The following is a 26,404-nucleotide window of genomic DNA, read 5'->3' as shown; positions in this document are numbered from 1 at the left end:
TGGTGAACACCATGTTCGGTTTTTTACAGAAAGAACTCATTGTGCCATCTCTGGTTCATGGACTATCTTGATTTTAATTCAAAGGGCTTCACAACTTTCCTGGGAATAAGATATTGATTGTGGCTCCACTGTGACGATTTTGGGTTCTTTGTGTTAGGCTTCTAGATTACTGGAAACACTGGAGGTCAGCAGGCCCCAAACTTTTTGGCACAAGGGACCAGTGTCGTGGAAGACAATTTTTCCACAGACCAGAGACAGGGGGATAGTCTCAGGATGAAAGTGTTCCACTTCAGATTATCAGGCATTAGATTCTCACAAGGAGTGCACAACCTAGATCCCTCACATACACAGTTCACAATGGGGTTCGCTCCTAGAGAACCTAATGCCGCTGCTGATCTGACAGGAGGCGGAGCTCAGGCAGTAATGCTCGCTTGCCTGCCACTCACCTCCTGCTGTGTGGCCTGGTCCCTAACAGGTCATGGATCAGAACCAGCCCATGGCTTGGGAACCCCTGCTGTAAACTGAAGCAAAACCAAAGTCTCGATGGTCAAGATAGCACTTTTCCTGCCCAAATGAGCTGCTTCTGTCAACGTATTGAGACTACAGCCTGTGAGGTCAAGAGGGAAGCCAGAGTAGGTGTGTGTGTGAGGCAGCTGTGTGTTACACGTTATTTGTGTGGGTGTGTTATGCTCATGTGCTGTGTGGTATTGCTGTGTGGGGAATACACATATATTCTTGAGGTGTGGGTGTTCATATGTTTTGGGGGCATATGTTTGCCAAACCTGTGTGCTAGGTAGGGGTGTATATGGAAATGTGTATTGTGCATTGTGTCACACAGATACGTGGGTGTGTGAATGCATATTATGTAGGTATGTGTTTGCAGTGTCTGTGTGTGTGAGTGCATGCTCACACATGCACGTGTGTCATATGACACTGACGTGTTAAATGATAGTGACAGGAGATACCTGTGGTAATGAGTCCTAAAGAAGGTTACAGTTGATTTAGAAGCCATGCCAGAATTAGTCATATAGGGAAACCCCCACCTCCTCCACACCTCCTCATACATTTCTAAATCTCAGGTGTCTCCATTCATTCCTAATAATAATGTAATGTTTACATTACACTTGGTTATCTAGACTGTAGGAGACTATCAGCAATTTAATTTTAACTTGGCTTCAGCTGGTACTTTTGCAGTTTCAAATGATTAGAAGTCATTTAATTTTTTTTAGCATTTTAAATTTTATTTTATGGTTTTGTTTTGTTTTGTTTTGTTTTTTTGAGACAGAGTCTCACTCTAGTTGCCCGGGACCAGGAATGCAATGGCACAATTGTGGTTCACAGCAGCTCAAACTCTTGGGCCCAAGTGATCCTCCTGTCTCAGCCTCCCGAGTAGCTAGGACTATAGTTGTGTGCCACCATGCCCAGTTAATTTTTCTGTAGAGATGGAGTCTTGCTATGTTGCGCAGACTGGTATGAAACTCCTAGCCTCAAGCAGTCCTCCTGCCTCAGCCTCCCAAAGCCCTGAGATTATGTGAGTGTGCCACTGCACCGAGTTTTATTTTTTTTAATGAATTATTTCCAAGAATTTGCTTACAGTTTGAAGGGAAAATTATCCTGAAACATAAGGAATACTTAATAAAATAAGAAAGAGGTATCAGATAAAGAAAACAAATGTCAATGAAGCATAGTGTTGATATTTTAGCTATTCTCACATTTGGTGTGAAAAATAATGTTCAGAACCCCAGGCATCACTAGTATATCCCCACAAGGAATCCATAATCTTTTGCTTGTCGACTCACTCATTACACTGGCTGTTGCTCCTGAGCTGGTCTAGGTTAACAAGAATCATCTAAAAGGAGGGGAAGGGGAACCCCACTCCTGTGAGAATATTTACAGATTCCATCTCTAGGCACGTAGAGATTTCTGACTCCTCAGGACTGTACTGCCCTCCTGAAGCCTCCCCAGCACAGAACACGAAGGTGTCATGGCCTTGGAGGTTCCTGTGGAGGGAACACCTATTTCTGTGCTGTGGCAGAAGGCGGCCAGGAGGCTTCCAGGTAATGCTGGTGAGCATTCCCTTTGGGGTGCGCTTGCCACTTTGAGAAGCGGACCTGGGCATGATGTAGGTGGGCAGGTGAGCCCCAAGAATTTGAGGGTGAGCTGGTGGTGTTAGACAGCAATCTTTGATAGAACCAGCACTGTTCTTTGCTGAGTAGAGCTAACTCACAGGCAGTGTGCCCAGACTCTGCACTTGTGTACTTATACTCACTTTTAATTACATGCAAAATAAGGGGCAGGTTATGCAGAACTCTTCAGAAAAGGGGCTGTAACTTTTGGGTTATTGTTATGGAAAGAGGATGTAAATTGTCATGGCACTGCTGGGAGTGTCTCATGCCAATGAGGAATGAGGGCAACTAGAGGTTGCTTTAAGCACCATCTACTGGTTGTGCCCAGTTTCATCACTTCACCAGCCTGAGACTGGAAAATCAGTCCTGTGGGTCTCTTACCTAAGGCAGGCCTTGGGAGAGTTTCCAGAGCCTGCTATCCTGCCTGGCTGGTTTTGGCTACATCTGAGAATGTGCCCAGAATGCAAATATGGCATCATTAGCATGGTTATTATGCACATAGTCCAATGATGAATAGTTTATTGCCAATATCTTATTTATTTTAATACTTTATTTTATTTTTAATTGACACATAACAATGATACATATTTATGGTGTACATAGTGATGTTTCTGTACTTGATGTATGATGATCAGGTCAGGGTAATTAGCATATCCATCATCTCAAACATTTATCATTTATTTGTGTTGGGAACACTCAATATCCTCCTTCTAGTAATTTGAAACTATATAACATATTATTTTTATCTATAGTTATCCCACAGTGGTATGGAACACTAGAACTTATTCCTCCCATCTAGCTGTAATTTTGGACCCATATTTTAAACTGAGGTTTAAAGTCCCTTGTCCAAGCTTACACATGGAGTAAAGGTCCATGTTGGGATTTGAACCCAGGCAGTTTTGTTTCGGAACTCTACCCTTAACTCCTGCTCCTTCCTGAAAACTTGCAACGTGGACAACACAGGAGCCAGGTAGAGATGGGGTTCTATCGACCCACAAACTTGATGCCTGTTCTGAAAGGCTTAGCTCATGAGCAAGTGAGGCAACAGCCTGGCCTCTTGGAGCAATATTGCTATTTTTATTAGGAATAATCTTGAAAGGTGAAGAAAATTCTCTCTTTCTAAAAAGTGTTTCAAATGTTGACTGGTGGTGTAGAAAGGGAGAAACATGGCCTTCTATGGGGGGTTTCTCTCAGATCTCCCAGGTAATGACAGAATCCATCAGAATGTCCTGTGGGCTCCACTTTCAAAAAAACAACCAGAAACTGGCCACTTGCCACCTCCTCCATGGCAAGCCCTTGCCCACCTTCCTTCTGTTCTCAATGCTGCACACGGACAGAGCATTGCTGAGGTGGAAGTCAATTCTGTTCCTCCTCTGCTCAAAGACCTCTGAGGCTGGCATCCCGCCAGGCCCTGCAGTGGCCGTGCAGGCTTGCCATGGTCTGGCCTCCCTCTCTCCTCTCTGAACACAGCTGCCACTTTCCTTTCCCTCCCTCCACTCCTGGCACATGGGTCTCCTTGCTCTTCCTCCAACACAGGCATGCACACTCCCCAGTAGGGGGCCTTTGAACTGGCCACTCCCTCAGCCTGGAATGCTGTTCCAGTAGACAATCCCTCACTTCCTCAGAGTCTTTGCTCAAAGCCACCTTCTTGACGAGGCCCTCCGTGACCACTCTATTGACAACTGCAACTCACCCTGCCCCGTGGCTCCCTGCAGTCGTCTTCCCCACTCTGCCTCTTCCCCATGCTCCTTATCAGATTTAACATGCTATACATTAGTCATTTATTATATTTCTTGTTCAGTGTCTCTCTCTCACACACTAGAACCTAAGCTCTTTGAAGGCAGTGTTCACTGTATTGTTTAATGATGTATCCCAACTGCCTAGAACAGGGCCAGACACACGCCATGTGCCCAGAAAGTATTTTCTGAGTCAATAAGGAGAGCGCCTGCAGCCTGCAAACCTGCTCATCTATGGATTTGGGGCTCTGGGGAGATTTCAGGAAGCCTGTCAAGGTCCCAATAAGCTATGGTCCAGGGTTGGTGGAGGGAAGGGTCCACAAAGCTTCCTGGGCTCCAAGGGGAGCCCTGTGTGCTCTGCTGGTTTGGCTGAACCATCGCTGCATCTGTGCAAAAGCGAGTGGCTGTATTGTGGTCTCACACTGCATCTGGTCATTTATTGAAATTAACGTACTAATAACAGGAAATTGTTGGCAAATGCCATTTTGACTTACTCATGCAGACTGCCTTAGAGGAGGGAATATATGTCAAGTGTTTAGCATGGTGCTTGGCACACTTGAAGTGTCTGTAAAGGTCAGTTGTGGTTACCATTATCTATCTGTCTATAAAAGGAGGGAATCCTGGCCACTGCCATGAGCTTTGCTTCCTGTTTTTCCAAAGCAGCTCCGTTTCTGCCTCCTGCCTTTGGGGTAAGGCTTGGGCTCAGCCATCAAGTGCTATCTAGGAAGTGACTTAGCTGGAATGCACTGATGTAAACCTGCCAGTCTGTGGAGGGAGACACCAGCCTGCAGCCAGGAAGCAGGACTGCCAAACATTGCCTCTGTCGGAGCTCAAAGGAAGCCTTGAGCAGATTGCCCTCTGGATCAGGGGCCTTCTAACAGCCTCAGAGACTGAAGAGAAAGTGAGCCAATTTCTTTAGGAGCCATAGATTTTTCCACTTTAGCATACCCCTCCCTCCGGACCGTCTGTAGGTATCAGATCAAATGGCTAGGCAGCCCTTCCAACTTGACCTCTTCTTTCTCCTGTCTGCTGCATGCACTGGCCGAGGCCCAGCTCTGAGGTTGCAGGAGTAGCCGAGAGATCCATTTCCACAATATTTCCAGTTGATAGGGGTGTGTTTGTTTGTTTGGCTTAAAATAACACAAATTTGTCATCTTGCAGCTCTTCCACCAAAGTCCCACATGGGTCTCGCTGGGCTAAGGTCTAGGTATGGGCAGGGCTGCCTTCCTTTCAGAGGCTCTAGTGCAGACTCGATTTCCTTGCCTTTTTCAGCTTCTCGAGTCTGCCTGCATTTCTTGCCTCCTGGGCCCTCTTTCCATCTTCAAGACCAGGAATTTCTCATCCTTCCAACCATTCTTCTGTGGTTATATCTCCCACTGATGACGGCCAGGAAAGGTTCTCTGCTTTCAAGGAACTGGGTAATCACATGGGCCCCCGCTGGACAATCTAGGATGCTCTCCCTATCTCAGGGAACTTAATCATATCCTCAACGTCCCTTTTGTTGTATAAGGTAACATATTTACAAGTTGCAGGGAGTGGCACAGGCGTCTCTTTGGGGACCATTATTCTGCCTATCACAACCATCAAGATAAAGCTGTCTTTTGGTCATAAAATCATTTCTGTGTGTATGGAAGACCATCCACCCCAATTTCAACTCTCATCTCCAAACACTGGAACACATGCTAGCTGTTTTTGTTACTCTTTGATAGGTTTTTAAAAGATATCAGTAAATGATTTTGTCCTCCTATCCTGATGCCTTGAGGATCTTCTACTAAGGGCAATATTACCTCTGTCCTTTCTTTAGTGTTGCTGGCGTTCAGGAAGGGCCTTCTTTTTTTTTTTTTTTTTTTTTTTTTTTGAGCTGGAGTCTTGCTCTGTCACCCAGGCTGGAGTGCAGCGGTGTGATTTCGGCTCACTGCAGCCTCCACCTCCTGGTTCAAATGATTCTCCTGCCTCAGCCCCGAGTAGCTGGGATTACAGGTGTGTGGTACCATGCCTGGCTTATTTTTGTATTTTTAGTAGAGACAGGGTTTCATCATGTTGGCCAGGCTGGTCTTAAACTCCTGACCTCAAGTGACCCACCCACCTTGGTCTCCCAAAGTGCTGGGATTACAGGCGTGAGTCACCACGCCTGGCCTATGAAGGGCCTCCCTTAAATGCAGAGGTAAAGACTCCAGCCAAGCCTGAGTAGCCAAGAAGGGTTACATATGAATCAGGAACAGAAAGGGGTCTGAGGCATGGGGTCTAGTCAGCTCCAGGACTTGTTATCTGGAATCGGTGTCTTGCAGGTGGACCACCTGGGAAAGGCAAGTCTAGATGGGGAAGAAGCAAATTCTGCCCCCTTTTGTCCACTGCTGGGGTGAAAAGTCATGGGGGAAGGGAGGCTGATGAGAGTTGACTGGGAAGGTGAGTAATTTTTAATGGCTTCCTCCTGAGCTAGATCTGAGAAAAATTGTACAAGGACTGAAGAAGAGAATTTGCCCTTCAGATGTCTAAATGGCACAGAAATATAAAATATTGTATTTGCTACTTTGGGTCAGAGCAGATGCTGGATAAAGGAATGCAGGATGGTGGGTGCGGAAGAGGCAAGAAGGAAGTGCGGGATGGATGACCGTCGCTGGATGGAAGTAGGAGACAAGGCAAGGCATTAATGGAGATTGAGGGGGGTTCTCAGGGAAGAGTGGAATCTACTGATAAATGGAAAGTTCCGTGAGGAGTCCTGGAAGCCCCATTCCTCTCCTCTTGGAACTTTAGACAAATAAACCTACTAGAATTCTGAGGAGAAATCTTTCCCCCTTTCATTTCTGAAGAAGGCCCTGACTTTCTCAAAAGGCGGTTTCAGTTGTGAGTTGCACAGTAACACACCAGCTCTCTAGGAAACTCATCCATCAGAATCCCAACAACTGATGCCTGCATTCTATGCACAACACTTCTTGCCCCTTTAACTATAGGACAACCCCTCACTAGGATGTATTTTTAATTTCATCATAACTAGGGCAAGCTGAGGTCTCATTTTGAAGCAACATTTTAGAAAGCAAGGAGAGGGACAGTGGCCGTGCTCAGAAGAACAGCTGGGAGCCTAGTGGCAAGGATGATTCAACTTTCATAACCAGAACACAAGCTCCAAGAGTAGCCTAGGCTGGGACTTTGGAGTAGGCACAAACACCCCTCTGCTTCCCAGATACCAGGAAAGTTTCCTCTCCTTAGCACAGTACAGTCACTCTCGCTCACAATCATGGCCCCAACGCATCAGGAAAAGGTGAATTTGGTCATTTAGCAGAAAGCTGGGAAGGGTGTCATGTGTTTTCAAACTTTCCATCAAATATGGAAGCTACTGAGAAACTCAGCTACCCAGAATGACACACTGCCTGAGAGCACGTGATGGCCAAAGCTTTTCTGAACTGTGGGAAGTGAGCAGAGGAATTCACGCGAGTGCAGCTGTTGTAGGCGGCAGCATCTTATCACCCCCATATGACTCTCCAAGGTAGAGTTGAAGACATTCTCAAGCTGCAGAAGTTGTGCCATGTTTGGGAGGCTAAAAAACTGGGAGTTAACCTTGACTCTGCCTTCTTGTCTCGTCCCATTTTTCTTATCTCATTTTGTCTCTTCCCATCTGATTCACTCATTCATCAAATGTTGGGTGCCTCCTGTGTGCCAGGTACTAGTCTAATGCTGCAGATATATCTAAAAATAGCAAAAATCGCTCCTTTGATGGGAACTTTGACTTTCACTGTTGGTGAGGTGGTGAGCCTTCAGAAAGTTTTGAAAGAGAAAGGATGGACATATTTTAACAAGATCACTCTGGCTTCTGTATCGAGGAGGAAAGACAAGTTAGCAGACTGTTATAATAATCTAGGCAAAAGACGAGGCCTCAAGGGCTTAGACTAAGCTGACAGCAGTCAAGGTGGGGACTCTCTCTCTCTCTCTCTGTGTATATACATATATATATATATATTTTTCTGAGTTTTAAATTTCATTTTAGTAACACTTTTCACACTAAGGTCTCATTATTTGTAAATTTTTTAGGATATAACAAACATTTTTTTTTTCAACTTTTATGTGAGATTCAGGGAGTACATGTGCAGATGTGTTATTTGGGTACATTTCATGATGCTGGATTTGGAGTGTGAATGATCCTGTGACCCAGGTACTGAGCATAGTACCCAATAGTTTTCCAAACTTTTCCCCCTTCCTCCCTCCCTGTTTTAGTAGTTCCCAGTTTTGATTGTTGCCATCTTTACATCCATGGGTACCTGATGTTTAGTTCTCACTTATAAGTGAAGACTACTAGAAGGAGAGGGGAGAGAAAGGGGCATGGGCGGAAAAACTACCTACTGGGGACTGTGTTCACCGCCTGGGTGATGGCATCATCCACATCCCAAACCTTAGCATCACACAATTCACCCATGTAACGAACTTGCACATGTACCTCCTGAATCTAAACTAAAAGTTAAAATTATTTGTTAAAAAGAAGCAAATAGACACACAAATTATAATATATCTATTCAATTACTCAGCAATAAAAAGGAACAAATGATGGAACCGTATGACACGACGCTGAGTGAAAGAAGCCAGACAGAACAAAGCATACACTGTCTGATCCTATTTAATTTGAAACTTATGAAGAGGCAAAAGGAATCTATGATGGGTGTGTGCTACCATGCCTGGCTTATTTTTGTATTTTTAGTAGAGACAGGGTTTCATCATGTTGGCCAGGCTGGTCTCAAACTCCTGACCTCAAGTGACCCACCCACCTTGGTCTCCCAAAGTGGGAGTGGCAAGGCCTCTTAGACTCGTGCACCTGCAGTCCTCCTCCTGCCCATGTGCTGTGAACGGGGAGGGAGCATTGTCACTGTAGGCACAGCTGAGCTGGCCAACCCACCTTCTCACTCCACCTTGCCAGAAAATGGGTCAGTAGGATAGCTTTTGTTTTTGTTCTTTAAATACTTTGTTTTTCCCCTCTAAAGCATTTTTTCTAAGATTCTGAGAAGGTGACTCTTTGATGAACATGCAGCTGTGGGGAGATAGGAGAACTCATCAGCCAACCAACCCTGGTGACCATGCTGGGGCAGGAGCCTTAGCCAGGATTCCCTCACAGACCAATTGCACTAAGGTTGGGCTGTCCTGGGATGTGTGCCAAGGGCCAAGGTGCCTTGTGCAGGGGGAAGCAGGCATGTCATCTGGGCTCACCAAGGCGCTCTGGATCCTTCTGACCGTTCTGCAGGCAGGAAGCTTTTCACCCCCAGCTCGGGTCAGGTACAGCATTACACTGCCTCTTGCCCCAGTATTTTTTTTCACAGCACTCCCAGAGTTTGCCAGATAGAGTTGAAGGATTCTTTTATGTAATAATTATGTTTTCTAGTATTTGATGCTTTGACATCTATGCCTAGCAGTTTCTGGAGGGATTGCCCCTCCCAGGGCTAGCCAATTGCTAAAGATTAAGTAAACAACTTACCTGGGAGCAGATCGTTCTTACACACAGCAACCAACCCAGAACCCCTAAGCCCCAAGCACCTCCTTCCGCAGGCCCTCACACTCTGGGCCAGTATTCCTCCGCCCTCATCAGCCGAGGGCCAGAGCCCACTGAAATTATTCAAACTGGCCAATGCTAAACCTTCCCAGCCTGCCTCACCTGTTCCTTCCCCAGGAAGCCACAATAAGGACTCTTGCCCATGTTTTCCCCTCCGTCTCTCCCTCTGCCTCCTGTCCTGACCTACCCTACTGCTTTTCCCCATGGGCCTGCAGAGCATGCCCTGCCTCCTGTTTCTAGGGATCAGTGAGTACAGAATATCCTTTCTCATGACCGTCCTTTCCACTTCTGCAAGTCTTGCTATACATGATTAACAGAAAGCCTGGCTGCCTTTACAACATCTTATTAATGATTCTCTCATCCACTGGACGGTGACCTCCATGATGAAACAATGTGTCTGTTTAATCCAGTCCCTGGCCCAGCACCTGGCTTGTAGCATTTGTTGAATAAATGATTGAATGAATAACTGAATGTTTTTACGGTCCCTTTGCAATTCTGGGAAGAGGAAGAGTTTTATAAATTTTTTTTCATCTTAATATATTGTCCGTCTTTCAACAGACTGACACTCCAGTCCTTACTGATTGAGACGAGGCCCTTTCTGAGCTGCTGTCCAGGAGTGGAGGTGGTTGGCCACATACTCAGCCCAAGCCAGTTTCCCCTTTTGCTGTGGACTGTGCTGGACAATATGGCAGGGTACTGGGTAGAGCTTTACTGCAAAAATAAACAAGGAGAGAGAATCACTGCTTCTATGGGGTCTGCAAGACTTTGAGGAGCTGATAGTACTTAAGCGGGTCTTGAAGAAACAAAAGGACTTTAGCAGATTATAGAGCACCTTCCGTGTACCAAGCACTGCTGATATTTTATTTGTGTGACCTCCCTTGGGCTGAACTGTATCCTTGAGATATATTTAATTTCTTCTTTACAGATGAGGAAGTTGAAGCTAACTAAGGTTAAGCTACTTGTCTAAGGTTACACCATTATGTAGCAGAAGCAAAATTTGAATCCAAGAAGACTTTAGATGAAAGCCTACGATCTCTCCATTATGCCAAGCACACCATGTGTCCGATGATAATACCGTGCCCACAATTACATGTGCCTGGCGTGCACAGAGGTCACATACATCATCTAATCTAATCATCTTCAAAAAATGGGGTGATATTCTGACTATCTTCATTATACAAATTCCAAGAAGAGGCAGAGAACAGTTTAATAACTTGCTCAAGTTCATGCAACTACTAAGTGGCAAAGCTAGGAATTGAATCCAGGCTGGTGTCAGAGTCCACGTACTTAACCCAGTCATTTAGTTTGTTCATATGTGCACATGTGTAGGGGTTTGGGAATGGCATGGAGGGCAGGGGGCAAGGAGGAGTGGAGGCTGCATGCTGGCAGTTTTATCAATTTTGGCAAAAAAATCTTTTTAGGACAAGGATTGATGGGCAACATTCTGTGTGAGCAGAAACAATAGTAATAATCAGCAGTGATAAATACAGCTGAATATTTGTTTTCTCTAAGGCAAATCGATTAGGGTAAGGACAGTGTGTCTCCCTAACTCTGCCCTCCCAAGTGGACACAGTGTCCCTGGTATTTCTGGGATGGAAGGGGCTATGAACTGGGACCTGAGGTAGGTGCTTCAGTGACTCCCAATCCCTGACAATGAATGCCACAGAGCGCTGGGCTCCTCTGCCTCACAGCTATGCCTGCTACCAAACTCTACAGCCAACAGCCAGCCATCAGCCTAGCGGTAAGAAAGGGGCTTGAGGCCTATGGCTGTAGGAACCTGTAGCTAGGGGCAGTGCCCTGGTTCAGCAGCCCTGGCCTCTGAGGCAGTGAAGGTGCAGAATGGCCTCCTTCTGGCCACAGCACCTGGTGACTCGTCAGTGCTCCATCACTGCATGTTAAAGATGAGCCCCTGTAGGAGAGATAGAACTTACATCACTCTGTGCCATGAGCGCTCTCAGAAACAGGCCCTGGGCCTCCCTAGCTTTTCTACGTCTGCTGTCAACACCGGCAGTGCCCACAGGACCCTGGGGTGGTTGCTAGGCAACAAGCCATCTTGGCATCCTCCTCCAGTTTTGTAGATGTCTTTACTCAGATTCCTTGTCTCTAGGTTCATCCTTCCTGCAGGAGAATTGGCCAGACCAGAGTCAGAGATTCTGTAGGACTCCTGCAGGATGCTTGGGTACTTCATCCAATAAGAGCCTCCCTGAGAACCAATCACTATCCCTTAGGTACCTTCACATTTCAGTATTTCCAGTGTTTTCATTTTCTAACATTGAAAATATGTGTCTTCCAGAGGCAATTCATTATGGAGAGGTTTATTAGCTCATGCATGAGTTATCTGGAAGTATTCCTCTTCTCTCTCCTATGGTTACTTCTACGGCCATTTTCTACTAGGAATCAGAGGTCTGGGAGTAACAGAAGGGTAACCTATGTTTTATGACTTTATTGCTGCTGGTTTTGGAGGCAATGTGTTATTGATTGAGTTAAAAAAAAAAAAAGCTTTCTTTGGTCCGTGGTCAAAGGTGAACAGTTTGCAAAATTAAGAAGTAAAATATTGGCCAGGCATGGTGGTTTACGGCTGTAATCCCAGCACTTTGTGAGGCCGAGGTGAGCAGATCACATGAGGCCAGGAGTTCAAGACCAGCCTGGCCAACATGGCGAAACCCCGTCTCTAATAAAAATACAAAAATTAGCCAGGCATGGCGGTGCAAGCCTGTAGTCTTAGCTACTTGGGAGGCTGAGGCACAAGAACTGCTTGAACCTGAATTGCTTGAACCCTGGAGGCAGACTGTCTCAAAACAAACAAACAAACAAAAGGAGTAAAATATTAAATAAATTACCACCCTTCCCACCTCCCCACCCCCTGTAACCTTCCCCTTCCCACCGGAGTCTTTTTCCTACTTAGGAAGAGGAAGTGTGTGACCACTCTCTTAGGAGGACCTGCAAAGATTGCACAGGCTGCCTTCACTTCTCCTCAGTCTGCCATACTCAGTGTCTTCTTGCCCCTCTGGCTTTAAACCTCATTTGCATTGCGCTGGTGAAACTCACAAGCAACTCTAGACTGAAGAAGGTGGCAACTGGCAAGAAAGTACTGTTCAGATTTTTTTAACACCAACAGGGGCATTTCTATCAAATATCCCAGAATCTATGCATGGGTCTTGTTAGGCTGGACTCCACCCAAAACATGCCTCACAACCCTATCCCCAAAACAGTATTCTTTGGTGTGCACCCCTCTTCTCTTCCTCCCTGTCCATTAAGGCAGCTCTCTCTCCTCCCAATTTATTTGCCTCTATCTATGGAAGAGCCTGTCCTCCTGAAGGAGGGTGGGTCTTAGGAGTAAGAATTGAGGGGAAGAGAATCAGTATTTATGGAGACCCGTAACTGGCCAGGCAATGTGATAGGTGCTTTCTCTACTTTTTTGCATTAAATCCTTAAAATAATCCTATAATGCATAAATCATAGTTTAGAAATAAGAAAGTAAAAACTTAGAGAGATTAAGACATTCCTTTTTATACCATCACACAGCTGGCAAAATCCCCAGCCCACTTGCCCTGTTTCTCAGCCAGTTCTTTTCACTAGGCAGAGAGTCTCCAGAGAAACAGGGGCTTGCTAATCCTCACACCTATCTATGACAATCATCCATGGCACAAGCATGGAGAGAAAGGGAAATGGAGGGGTAGCAGCCAGGTTTCAAGCCCAGGTGCTAATACTTGCAATTAGCTGGCAAACAAAACAGGACTGACCAGAAAGCCTAGAAGAAGAGCAGAGGTTTAAGAGAAAAACCAGCAGCAGGTGACAGGTTTCCAGTCTTTTCCACCCCCTGGATGTCCTTGGGAGAGTTTGAAAATGCAGTCTTGTGTTTCCTGAACTGGTAGATCTGGAAACTAAGTGGCCGGTACAGTATTGCTAAAAACATGATCATTTCCTTTTCAAGGAGAGCTTTAGTCTGAAAAAGAAGAATTCACCTGCTACATTCTATGATCCAGCAGAAGTGACAGACTTGAACTGCCATCCCCTTGTTGCTATAGGAACGATTTCCTACCCATTTTCTGAAGCACACGGGCCTGGGTAAATGCTGCCATTATTCATGCATGTACTTCCACTGGTTCAATTGGAAAAAGACCGCCAGATGGTCACCTATCAAAGACAGAACCTGAAGACCTCTTTGTAATGTGAAAACTATTTGACAATCCCATCTCTAATCACAGGGGTGTTTGTAGACTGTCCTGTGGTGCACTCAAACTTTCCTCTCAGCTTGTTTCCTAGGTAAACAATGATTGGTGAAGGAGGTGCTGTGAGATTCAGTTCAAGGAATGCAACCTGGTGGATATGACTCATCGGGGAGCCAGGGGTTCAGTGCAAGCACAAAGGAGCTGAGATGAGTGGTGTGTGCACATACTCATTCAGGTCACACACACAACACACACACACACACAGAGTCCCCACCTTAATTGCTGTTGTGCTCCACTATGTTCCCTTCCTGGAGGTCACGTCACATTTGGTCAACAGAAATTTCTCAGGGTGAGCCACCAAGCCTTAGGACTCAGACAAAGTTTGCTGCCTCCCTGCATTGAGACCCATAGTCTGCACACAATGTCTATCTTGCATGCGAGTGCAGGAGATTTCCATTTTTTAAAGGTAGAATTCTCCATGTGGAGGCAGCCTCAATATAAGTAGAAAGGGGACTGGATTCAAACTCAGAAGACTTGCTGTCCCCTGAGCTAGCTCTGAGACCTTGAGCAAGTCATCTGACTCAACTGGATGACATTTTGCTCATCCATGAAAACAGATGATCAAGCCTCCTTCACAGGCCGATTGGCTCAGATAAGTAAATTGATTCATGCATTCAACAGTTGTCTAGGGCTGGGGATATTTCAAAAGAAGATGAGACAATTTTAACATTCTAACATAAGGAAGTGAGAAAAATAATAAACAGAGGTAAATAATATGAAGATAAATAACAGGGGAGTGTGGAAGAGAGGATCTGACAACTGCTTTAGATTGGGGGGTCTGAGACGGCATCTCTGATGAAATTGCACCTAAGTTGAGATCTGAATAACAGGAGCCAACCAGTCACGCATGGGGGAAGAGCAATCAGCAAAAGGAATATGCAGTGAAATGACCCTGTTATGGGAATAAGCTTGGACTGTTTGAGAAAGCAAAAGAAGGGTAATATGGCTGGAGCATGGTGGGGGATGGGGAGAGGGAGGCAGAGGCCAGCCCTGCAGCACTTTGTAAACCCAGGTAGTAAATTGAGATTTTATTCTTACATATAGGAAGTCATGATAATGGTTTGAGAAAGGACAGGGCTGCATGGTTTGTTTTTAAAAGATTTCTGTGCTCACTCTAAGGAAAGTGGATTTAGAAACAAGAAAGGAGGCAATTGCACTAGTCCTGGCAGAAGACAAGGGTGGGTTGGTCTAAGGTGATAGGAGAGAGATGGAGAGAAATGGGCACTTTGGGACACTGTGTTGTAGATTGTGTCAATGAGTTCTACTCATGGATTGATATGTGGGGAAAAAATAATAGAGGATAGGTCAGATTTTGGGCTTGAGAAGAGTGTTGAGTGAGATGAGGAAGCCTAAGGGAGGAGTGGGTTTGGAGGGATCAATAATTCTATTTACGATGAGCTTCTGCTATGTTTTAGATATCCAAGGAGAGATGTTATCTGGGCTGTTGATTACATGGTCTAAAGCTCAGGAGGCAGGAAGGAGCTGGAGATAAAAATGAGGAGTTTGTGAGCATAGAGAAGGTATTGGAAGCCATGGGACTAGATAAGGTCACCTAGGGAGAGAGGAGAGGTGCAAGGGCTGAGTCCTGGCTCTCTCCAATCTCTAGAGATGATGTTTGAAGACAAGGATCCAGCAAAAGAAACTGAGAAATAGCAGTCACTGCAGTCAGAGGAAAAGCAGAAGAGTGTGATGTCCCCGAAGTCCTGTCACAAAAGTGGTCAACCAAGAGGCCAAGTACAATGAGAAAAATAATGAACCTGCATTTGGCAGCATGAAGGCAGTCTCACTGGGCAGCCATGTGGAATGTGAAAGTGCTTTGGAAACCGTGAAGTGTTATTGGTGCTTCTCAAAAAGGGACATTTGTGCAGAAGTACCCAGGGAGAGCTTTTTCAAAATGCGCATGCCTGAACCTTAGCCCTGATCAGCTGAATCTGAATCTGAATCCTTAGGGTGCTTAGAAAGTTCTGCTGTAGCACTAGTTAAAAGCCACTGTGCTATACAGCTATAAGTTACTGTTGCTATCACCTGCATGTCCCACTCCCAAGTACATTCTGAACTACTTTCAGCCTCTTTGCAGATATCTTATGAACATCTCTGTAGGAGGATGGTTTATGTTCTTCTTACCAGACACATTGATAATATGTATAGACCAGTCCTATTCAGTGCCCTGACTGTAACCACTTACACAAAAGGGTTCTTTGCATTGTCTAAATACCCTTGGAGCTCTGGAATTAACAAATGAAGAGTTCAAAGTAAGTGTTGCAGATAGAGGTCTTCTTTGATTTGGTTTATTTATGAAATTTCCCTGCTCAAACATGAGTTCCAGTTGATTTAGATGAGAACATTAGAAGGTAATCCAAAATGCCCAGCAGACACATTTCAAGGCACAGCAAACAAGGTGTGTTCCAGTCCATGGCAGGCAGGCATAGTGACCCCACAGAAAATTTGCTCATCATCCCACTTCTCTTCCCCCAGCTCTGTGCCTTTCACTTTGTTATTCTTCCATTTTAGGGGCTCTGGATCCATAAGCAGATGTGGACAGGGTAGAATGGTAAAGGGAATATTTTTTAAAATATCTCACCAATGCTTAATTGATTTTATAAAATGTCACTTTAAAAGTAACTCTAATCCTTGTCGGACAGTTGCTTCTGAGAAGTCTGCTGAACCTTTGGGGAAACAGTTATGAGCACATCATTATGGCAATGATCACACAAATAATCAAATGGCCTTCTTCTCACACTCATACACCTGGATATGGCTCAGGAGGGCCGTCACGGGAGTCTGCTCTGCCATGATATCTTTATTAATAAGCAAGAAGCAGAGGTAAATATTGTGCTAATTAGATCTACTGTGGATACTAATCTAGAAGGCACAGTTAGCCATGGGAAGCACAGATGCTGCACTAACTCACTCTGAGCTTTTTAAATATGTGGCATGAGAACAGCAAAATGAGTTTTGATGACAGAGAATGAAAATGTGAAGGGAAAAAGATTCTAGATGTTCAGATTATTGGAAAGACGATAGGAAGAAGTGAACACCAATTATTACCATTATGGCTCGGCAAGAACACTGAGATAGCATGGTCCTGCCCACAAATTGGATCTCCAGGGAAGACTAGAATATTAGTCGGAAGTTTAGTTTCTAAAGACAGAAAAGAAAAAGCCAGGGTGGTTTGAGACCAGATTTACTGAAAGGAAGCGGTTGAGGTCAGGTCTGCTGGGCCCTGCTAGAAGATGCAGAGACCAGTTGAAGAGGCTTGTTTTAGAGGGAGAAGTTAGGAGGCAACTGAGGCAAAGGTGAATTAATGTAGGACCTCTTTCCCTCAGGGTCCTGGGGAAAAATGGTCAGTGGGAATCTTGCTGGGCAGAGATTGACATTAATATATGGGGATTGTGCACAAGAGGGAAAGGGAGGAAAGCATTTACTGCCTTGGTAGCATCAACCTCTTTTTACGTTTTCTACCTTTTTTCCAAGCTCTCATCCCTTTAGCGGTACCCCCCTTCTTCTGTCAGTCCTGGCCCTAGCCCCAAGAATGACAGTGAAGAAGATTTCCAGGAACCTAAAGAATTAACTATTTCTGCTCCTTGCAGCACTTTCTGGGTCCGAGGAGACAACCCAGCAACAGCAGAGGGTTTAGGGAGAGGTGAGGACAGCAACTCTGACATGATCCATTGCGTCCAACCTCTTTGGAGGTGGGGCCTGTGAGGAAGACTTGAGCCCTCCCCAGTAAAAGACCACACTCATCCACTCAATTAAATTCTATACACATTTACTGGGCAACTGCTAGTGCCAAGGCATGCGTTAGGTTCTTGGGACATAAGAAGCAGAAAGAACGGATACATCAACAAACCATGTCAATGCTGAGAGGTAAGCTCAGGAAATAGCCTGCCCATGCCCTAAGAGTGGCTCTGAGGAGGGGGCAAACCACTCATTGTTGGGGGCAGAGGGCTGTCAGAGAAGGCTCCACAGTCTTCAGAACCAAGTGGGGTGTACTAGTCTGTTCTCACACTGCTGATAAAGACATACCCAAGACTGGGTAATTTATAAAGGAAAGAGGTTTAATTGACTCACAGTTTCACGTGGCTGGGGAGGCCTCACCATCATGGCAGAAGGTGAAAGGTATGTCTTACATGGTGGCAAGCAAGAGAGAGAATGAGAACCAAGTGAAAGGGGTTTCCCCTTATAAAACCATCAGATCCCGTAAGACCCATTCACCACCATGAGAACAGCATGGGCGGAACCACCCCCAGGATTCAACCATCTCCCACCAGGTCCCTCCCACAGCACGTGGGAATCATGGGAGCCACAATTCAAGATGAGACTTGGGTGGTGACACAGCCAAACCGGTGACGCAGCCAAACCATATCATGGGGAGTTGGGTAAAACCAAGTTTCCCAGGAGATGTGCTGGCAGAGAAAGAAAGGCTGGGAGAGATGGGAAAGGGGAGGAGAGGGGTGTTCTAGACAGTTGGAGCAGCATGTGCAAGACACAGGCATGGCATGGCAGGGTATGCTAAGGAGGGCACAAGGTTTTAGCATGCTTGGAGCACCAGGGGCACCAACATCAGTAACATCTGGTTCTTTCTTTCCTGAGCACACAAGAGACTATACTTCCTACCTCCTTCGAGTAGGGTAGGGCCATAGTGAAGTTCTGGCCAGGGAAATGTGAGTGGAAATGATGTATGCCGCTTCCACGCAGAGGCAGTGGAAGCCTGTGTGTCTCCAGTCTCCTCCACTGTCTGAAAAACAGAGGACCCAGATTGAGAGGACCGAGCCACAGGATCAGAGTGGCCTGAATCTCTGAGTCACTCAACCAAGGTTAGATTCCTGGACTCACAGCAGTCTTTGCATGAACATAAAATAAACTTCTGGTATGTTACCTCACAGAGATTTTAAGAGTTGTTTATTCCTGCGGTAGATCCAAGCCTATCCTGACTCACAGGGGTGTGTGGGAAATGGTAAGGACTTGGGCTGGGGAGACCAGCAGGGGCCAGATCTTGGATGAGGAGGACAGGGACATCTTCTCTCCCAGCTTAAGAGTATAGATATTCTAGGCCATAGGGAGACGGGAGATATAAAAAGTATTTTAAACACCAGAGTGACATGATCAGCTTTGGCAACTGTATGAAAGGGTGTGACGGCCGGCAGAGAGGCCAGGTAGGAGCAGCAGAGTGATGCTAATGGCTTGAATAAGGCCATGGCAGTGAGGATGGGAACATGCTAATGTGCTAAAACGGAAGGCCTTAGAGATTGCTTAGATGGATGGAGAGAGGAGGAATTAATTCAAATGACTCTTCAGTGTTTGACGTCAGTGATTAGATGGTTAGTTTCAGGATTCGGGGTAAGGATGGGTTTGGGTGACAGATCATATATTATTTATTTATTTTTCCCTGTAGCTTAGTGTTACATCCAGTAAAAGCTTCAGTCTACAGGGTCTAGCTTCCAGGTTCTTCCTCCATGGTGTTTCCCAGCCACAGCCTGGGCCTGGAACCATATCTAGTTATTCCCAATGTATCTTTCATCACCCTGCTGTCCCACTGATGGGAAAAACTGTTGAGACATCAACAGCTGGGTTGTAAAATTAGGATCTCCCCAGCCTTCAAACCACACACGTAAGGCTTCTGGTGAAGTTACATCAATTGGAACAGCCAGCAGTAATGATTCAGACCATGTTAGACTCCAAAGCCTTGGAAGGCACCATTCACCAAAAGGAGGTGAGCCAGGTGTGATCCCTGGCCCAGAAAAGTCACTCCAAAATTGTCTTGGTGAAAGGGCTCTCCTGGCCAGTTACCTAGGACCCAATGACCACCAAACAGCAGGAGCGGTGGCTTCTCCATATATTACTTGGCTCTTCCCACCCCATTCCCATGGGTCTTTGGAATTCTATGACTGAGTTGATAGGTCCTGGTTGTCACTTGGAACAATCACGTGCTAAACCTAAGAGTTTGGATATTGCTACCAATAATAACAATAATGAACATTCATTGAATACTGGCCCAATATATGGAGGCACTCAGCATCTGGACTCTGTAGTCAGCCTCTGGACTTATAGGTGGGTAGGCACATCCTACCCCTCAGGCTGTCTGTCCAGATTAGTGTAGGGTTCAAATTAGGGGTGCAAGGGAGCTATGGGGAGAACTGGCTATTTCTTTTCTCATATATATACTTTAAGTTCTAGGGTACATGTGCACAACGTGCAGGTATGTTACATATGTATACATGTGCCATGTTGGTGTGCTGCACCCATTAACTCATCATTTACATTAGATATTTCTCCTAATGCTATCCCTCCCCTAGCCCCCCACCCTACAACAGGTCCTGGTGTGTGATGTTCCCCTTCCTGTGTCCAAGTGTTTTCGTTGTTCAATTTCCACCTATCAGTGAGAACATGCTGTGTTTGGTTTTCTGTCCTTGCGATAGTTTGCTCAGAATGATGGTTTCCGAGAACTGGCTACTTCTGATTGGGAATGAGAATGTGGACCAAGAATCTAGTCAGAAACGGGTGCAGAGAGAGAGACAAAAAGTAACGGAGAAAAGGTGTAGCTTGGCGTTCACATGACTGCCACATGGCTGCCAATAGGCCATCAAGTGCATTCCACCCTCTGCTCACTGAGATGTTGGCTGGATTTGCTTGTCTCCCCTGGGTTTGGCAACAGGAGCAACCTACATCTATAGGTAGCTGAGCAGGACAGGGTGGGCAGGGACAAACGGTGACCTCCAGGAGAAAAGTGAACCTGCAGTGCAGGCGACTTGTCCAGCCCGACACCCTTCTAGGGTTCTAGTCCTCTGAAAAGAAATACATGGGAAGTAGGGAGTATAATGATGATGGGGCTCTTGGAGCCGGCATTCACATGCTCATGCTGTGTTCCTCTTGCCATCTTTGGACCTCATTGCAGCAGCTGAGAGCATATATTGAATTCACTACTGCGTATTTTTATATGTCATGTTTGAAAATGGTCACTAAACCTCTCTGAACCTTGTGTTTCTCAACTAAAAATTGCGGATATCAACACCTAATTGCAGATAACAATATAGAATTATTGTCATGAGAATTACATAAGATAATTAAGGTCTAGGGGAAGGTCCCCCTTCTCATCAGCAACATTATTCATGGAAAAGTGGCCTAAAAAAATGTAGGATGGGGGCTGGGCATGGCAGCTCACACCTGTAATCCCAGCACTTTGGGAGGCCGAGGCGGGTGGATCACTATGTCAGGAGTTTGAGACCAGCCTGGCCAACATGGTGAAACCCTATCTCTACTAAAAATACAAAAATTAGCTGAGCATGGTGGCGTGCACCTGTAATCCCAGCTACTCGGGAGGCTGAGGCAGAAGAATCACTTGAACCCAGGAGGCGGAGGTTGCAGTGAGCTGAGATTGTGCCACTACACTCTAGCCTGGGTGACAGAGCAAGACTCCATCTCAAAAAAATAAAAATAAAAAAGATGGGAGCCCCCACCCGGGGCAGTTTTCAGTAATGGAAGAAGAACTTGGAAAGAAAATGCAGGAAGCAACTGCTGGCTACAGACTTGGGTTCTACTAAGGCCTTTATATCTCTAATCTCTTCCAACTATAAATCTCTAGAATCAACTTGGTCAGAATCTGCATCCAGATACATTGACTTGCCTAGGGTTTTCTTTCATTCTTGGTTGCTGTGAATAAGTTCCATCTGTGTGGTGCATTTTCTGCTTAGAAACATCTGCCCAACAAGCTTAATATAAGATAAGTACTACCTTAGGCTGAAAAACAAGATCTCACTGCAGCTCCTGCAGCCACACAGGCTCTCTGAGCTCACACTGAGGGGAACATTTCGGCTCATGCCGATAGCCTCTGATGATGAGTTTGTAACTCTGAACTGGATCATCATTTCAAAGAAGAGAAGTGAAGCAGAAGCCCTAAGCTAGCTGAAAATCTAGCTGATTAGCAGAGTGTTTTTTAAAGATTAAGAGCATCAGAATCTCCCAGATTGCTTATTAAGAATCAGATGTGGCCAGGTGCGGTGGCTCATGCCTGTAATACCAACACTTTGGGAGGCTGAGGAGGGTGGATCACAAGGTCAAGAGTTCAAGACTAGCCTGACCAATATGGTGAAATCCCATCTCTACTAAAAATACAAAAATTAGCTGGGTGTGGTGGTACCTGTAGTCCCAGCTACTCAGGAGGCTGAGACAGGAGAATTTCTTGAACCCAGGAGGCAGAGGGTGCAGTGAGCTGAGATCGTGCCACTGCACTCCAGCCTGGGTGACAGAGCAAGACTCCATCTCAAAAAAAAAAAAAAAAAAAAAAAAAAAAAAAAAATCAGATGTGTGGGCCTCCCTCAGACCTACTGATTCAGAATCTCTGAGCTTGGGAGTTGGTACATTCCATGCACAACAAACTCCCTAGTGAATCTGATATACAGTAGTGTGAGAACTACTATAAGAACTATAAGGACAAAAGGGAAAAAACATTTACTTAAATAAATTAAAACCAATTTGGTAGACTGAGTGGGTTAAGGGCCCCATTGTTCACCCCTTCCTGGATCCTTCTGTTTGCAGGGATCTTCTCTTACTCCAGGCTCAGCCATGTGACTTGCTTTGGCCAATGGGATAAACTATACACAATCATATAGTAAATGCTATATGAACAAGGACTTCTAAAGGGCTTGTGCAGTCAGACCTCTGTTCCTGCACCTGCCATTTCCATGAGAATGCTACCTGGGCTAGCCTGCTGGAGGATGAAAGACACCTGGCGCAGAGTCAAGACCCTCAGTAGTCTCAGGTAACAGCCAGCCAATCTTCCTTTGTGTCAGTGAGCCCAGCCAACATCAGCTGAGCTGCCTAGCTGCCCTACAGTGACTGCAGATATAAGAAAAATTCCTGCAGAACTGCTAGTTATATAAGTGTTCATTGTTGTATGCCACTGAAGTTTTGTGGGGTTTTTTTTGTTTGTTGTTTTCTTTTTTTAATGAAGTTTGTGTTTATTGTATGCCCCTGAAATTTTTTTGTATTTGTTTTTGTTTTAATGCAGTTTGTGTGTGATATGGTTTGGCTGTGTCCCCACCAATATCTCACCTTGAATTGTAGTTCCCATCATCCCCATGTGTCATGGGAGGGACCTGGCAGGAGGCAACTGAGTCTTGGGGGTGGTTACCACCATGCTGCTGCTCTCATGATAGTGAGTGATTTCTCAGGATGGTTTTATAAGGGGCTTTTCCCGCTTTGCTCTGTACTTCTCCTTCCTGTCCAGATGTGAAGAAAGACATGTTTGCTTCTCCTTCCACCATGATTGTAAGTTTCCTGAGGCCTCCCCAGCCATGCTGAACTATGAGCCAATTAAATCTCTTTCCTTTATAAATTACCCAGTCTCTGGTATGTCTTTATTAGCAGCGTGAGAATGCTAATACAGTGTGCACAATTTTTTGTTTTTGTTTTTTAAAGCAGACCACCATAGCCATTGATAATTGATACAATGGAGGCAGGAAGTAGAGTTTGGTAACTGAAAACTTTGACTCCAGAGAAAGCCTGTACGAGCTTAACTCCTCATCCCTCTCTGTATATGTTATGTGGTTATCGGTAAATTATGCAACCTTTCTATGCTTGGATCCTTATCTGTAAAATGGAGGTGATGATAGTATTTAGCCCCATAAAACTGTCTTGAGGATTAAAAAGACTTAATGCATGTAAAGTTCTTAAATAGTGCATGACAAATGGTGCTCAAAAACTACTAGCTATTTTTGCTGCTTTCTAAAGTGTACTATCACTCTTGGGCAGGAATTCCTGTGTCTGTTAGTGAAGCAGTAAGCATTTGTTTCCCACCAACATATGGCCTGGGGGGTGCTCACAGAGACACTTGCCCACCAGAAGGTGATCTGACCATTATTTGTTCTTTTGCGCTATGATGATTTCTTCAAGGCCTATGTTTTCCTCAGCTCATGTCATGGTCTTAAGAGGATGGTCAAAGAGGTGTGTGTTTCTATAAAAATATTATGGAACATCATCTATGAGTTGTGCCCCTGTGAGTGGAATCCCTGGGACTCCAGCTTTTCTAAGCTATGACTCTGGGAAAATCACTCAACCTTTTAGAACCTTTGTTTGCTGCCCTATCAAATGAGGGCAAACCCTAGCTCAGAGGCTGGGGGAGGAGTAAACATGTTAACACTCACAAACAGCTCAGGACAGTGTGGGGCCTGCAGCAGGTGCTCAGTACACATTAGTGCCCTCTTCCTGCACCCTGGCCTCTCCCTGCTGCACCTGTAGGTGGCTCCTGCATCCACTGTGCACAAGTCCTTCTCCGTTTCAGGCCTGGTGGGGTTGCTCCCCAGCGCTGCTCCCATCTCTCTGGATGGATTAGGAGGGGTCTTCGAGATTGTCACTGGATTGTGTGTGTTCCTCAGCTCCACTGATGAGGGCCACTCCTCTCAGCCCATGAATGGGAACTGGCTCCCTTGTGTCAGCACTGCTGGGGCCTGCGTCCCTGAGCTGCCATAGCTGTGATGGGGGCAAGGTCTTCCCTCCATCCCATCCTTCCCAAACTGGTCACTTCATGGTGCCAGACAGGGCTTTCAGTTTCATGTAGCATCCCCTGGGGAGCACACCCAGGTTCATGTAGTTTCTCCCTCACCATGATCGCGAATTTAGGACACTGTCCCTTGAGGCAGGGTCAAAGGTGAATGCAGAACAACACATGGGGGCACCTCAGAAACCTCCCTCCCATCTGGCAGCACTCCATGAGGGAGCTGGCACCTCGGTGCAAAACTCCCACAGCTACCTCCCCAGCTCAGGGGAGTCAGCCTCCAGGAGGCTGGAAGGGGCCTCTCACCTCTCCTCCCGTGGCAGCTACTGCTTTTACAGCTTTCTGCCCACCTTCTCCAATCCCTTCTCCTGGCTGAGCAGGGACTGGGTAGGGCCCTTTAGGCTGAGCCAGATCCTAGGCCAGCTGAGAGGTGTAAATGTGGTCTGAGAGGCTGCTGTCTGCAGTCTAAAGTGGACTTGGCTGAGGAGGACAAATAGAAAAGGAAGTATTTGAGGAAGAAGTCAAGTCAAAAAGTTGGCTTCACAGAAAGAAAGAAACGGGAATCAGCCTGAGCAGTCCATGCACTCCCTGAACCTCTGCAGCCAGGGAGGCTTATTTGCTTTTTCCTTTTTTCTTTTTCTTTTTTTTTTTTTTTTTTTTTTTTTTTTGAGACAGAGTCTCACTCTGTCACCCAGGCTGGAGTGCAGTGGTGTGACCTCGGCCCACTGCAACTTCCACCTCCTGGGTTCAAGCAGTTCTGCCTCAGCCTCCCAAGTAGCTGGGACTACAGACACCCACCACCACATCCAGCTAATTTTTGTATTTTTAGTAGAGACAGGTGAAACCCTGTGAGGGGTTTTACCATGTTGGCCAGGCTGGTATCGAACTCCTGACCTCAGGTGATCCACCCACCTTGGCATCCCAAAGTACTGGGATTACAGGTGTGAGCTACTGTGCCCAGCTGGGAGGCCTGTTTTCTAAACCAGGCCTGTCAACAAACTTTTTCTGTAAAGGACCAGGTAACAAATATTTAGGCTTTGCAAGCCGTACAGTTGCAACTGCTCAGCTCTACCAATATAGTGCAAAAGCAACCATAGACAATATGTAAACAAATGAATGTGGTTGCATTCCAGTAAAGTTATATTAATTAATTACAATAAAACTTTACTGAAAAACAGTCATGGACTTGTAAATATTTACAGACCTTGAAATTTAAATTTCCTATAATTATCATATCACAAAATATTCTTGCTGTTTTTACATGTTTAAAAAATCATTAAAAATTGTAAAAGCTATTCTTAACTTACAGGCCTTATTTAAAAAGTGGCAGGCCAAATTTGGCCTACAGTCCATAGTTTGCTGACCCCGGTCTAAAATGTCCGTGGGCCATGGACAGGGCCAGTCCCTGGGCCTCAGGGACCATACTTGTTTCCTCTCACAAGTCCCATTGGATCCTCAAGGGGAATCTCAGGCAAGTAAAGGCAGTGTTTTTCAAACTGCAGATTTCCACCTACATATATGGGTTAGAAAATCAGTTTAGTGGATTGCAACCAGCATCTTTTCAGTGAATTAAAATAAAGTGAAAAAGATTAGAGTGCGTTGTTCATAGTAAGGGTATTGCTTCATTAGATTTTATTTTCTTTCTTTTTGTGTTTTTCTAGAGGCAATGGGTCTTGCTATGTTGCCCAGGCTGATCTTGAACTCACAGGCTCAAGCGATCCTCCCAGCTCAGCCTTCCAAAGTTCTGGAATTACAGGCATGAGCCACTGCACCCAGCAGTTTCATTAAATATTAATTTCATTTATATACATGTGTGATGGTTAATATCAGGGGTCAACTTGACTGGATTAAGAGATGCCTAGATGGCTGGTGAAGCATTATTTCTGGGTGGGTCTGTGAGGGTGTTGCCAGAAGAGATTGACATTTGAGTCCACGAACAGGGAGAGGATGTTCAATGGGGGTGGGCACCATCCAATCAGCTGCCAGCATGTCTAGAACAAAGCAGGTGGAAAAAGGTGGGATAGCTTTGCTTGCTGAATTTTCTGGCTCTCTTTTTTCTGTTGAGATGCTTGCTCCTCTCCTTCTGCCCTTGGACATCCAACTCCAGGTTCTTCAGCCTTTGAATTCTGGGCCTTGCAGCAGTGGCTTCTTGGGGGGGTCTCAGGCCTTTGGTGGCAGACTGAAGGCTACACTGTGGACTTGTCTGGTTTTGAGGCTTTCAGACTTGGACCAAGTCACTACCATTTTCCCTCTTCCACAGCTTGCAGATGGCCTATCGTGGGATTTCA

This window comes from Macaca fascicularis, chromosome 4 (genome assembly GCF_037993035.2).
Source record: "Macaca fascicularis isolate 582-1 chromosome 4, T2T-MFA8v1.1".
Taxonomy (NCBI): Eukaryota; Metazoa; Chordata; class Mammalia; order Primates; family Cercopithecidae; genus Macaca; species Macaca fascicularis.
The sequence above is the reverse complement of the archived record's forward strand: the minus strand, read 5'-3'. Positions refer to the sequence as shown.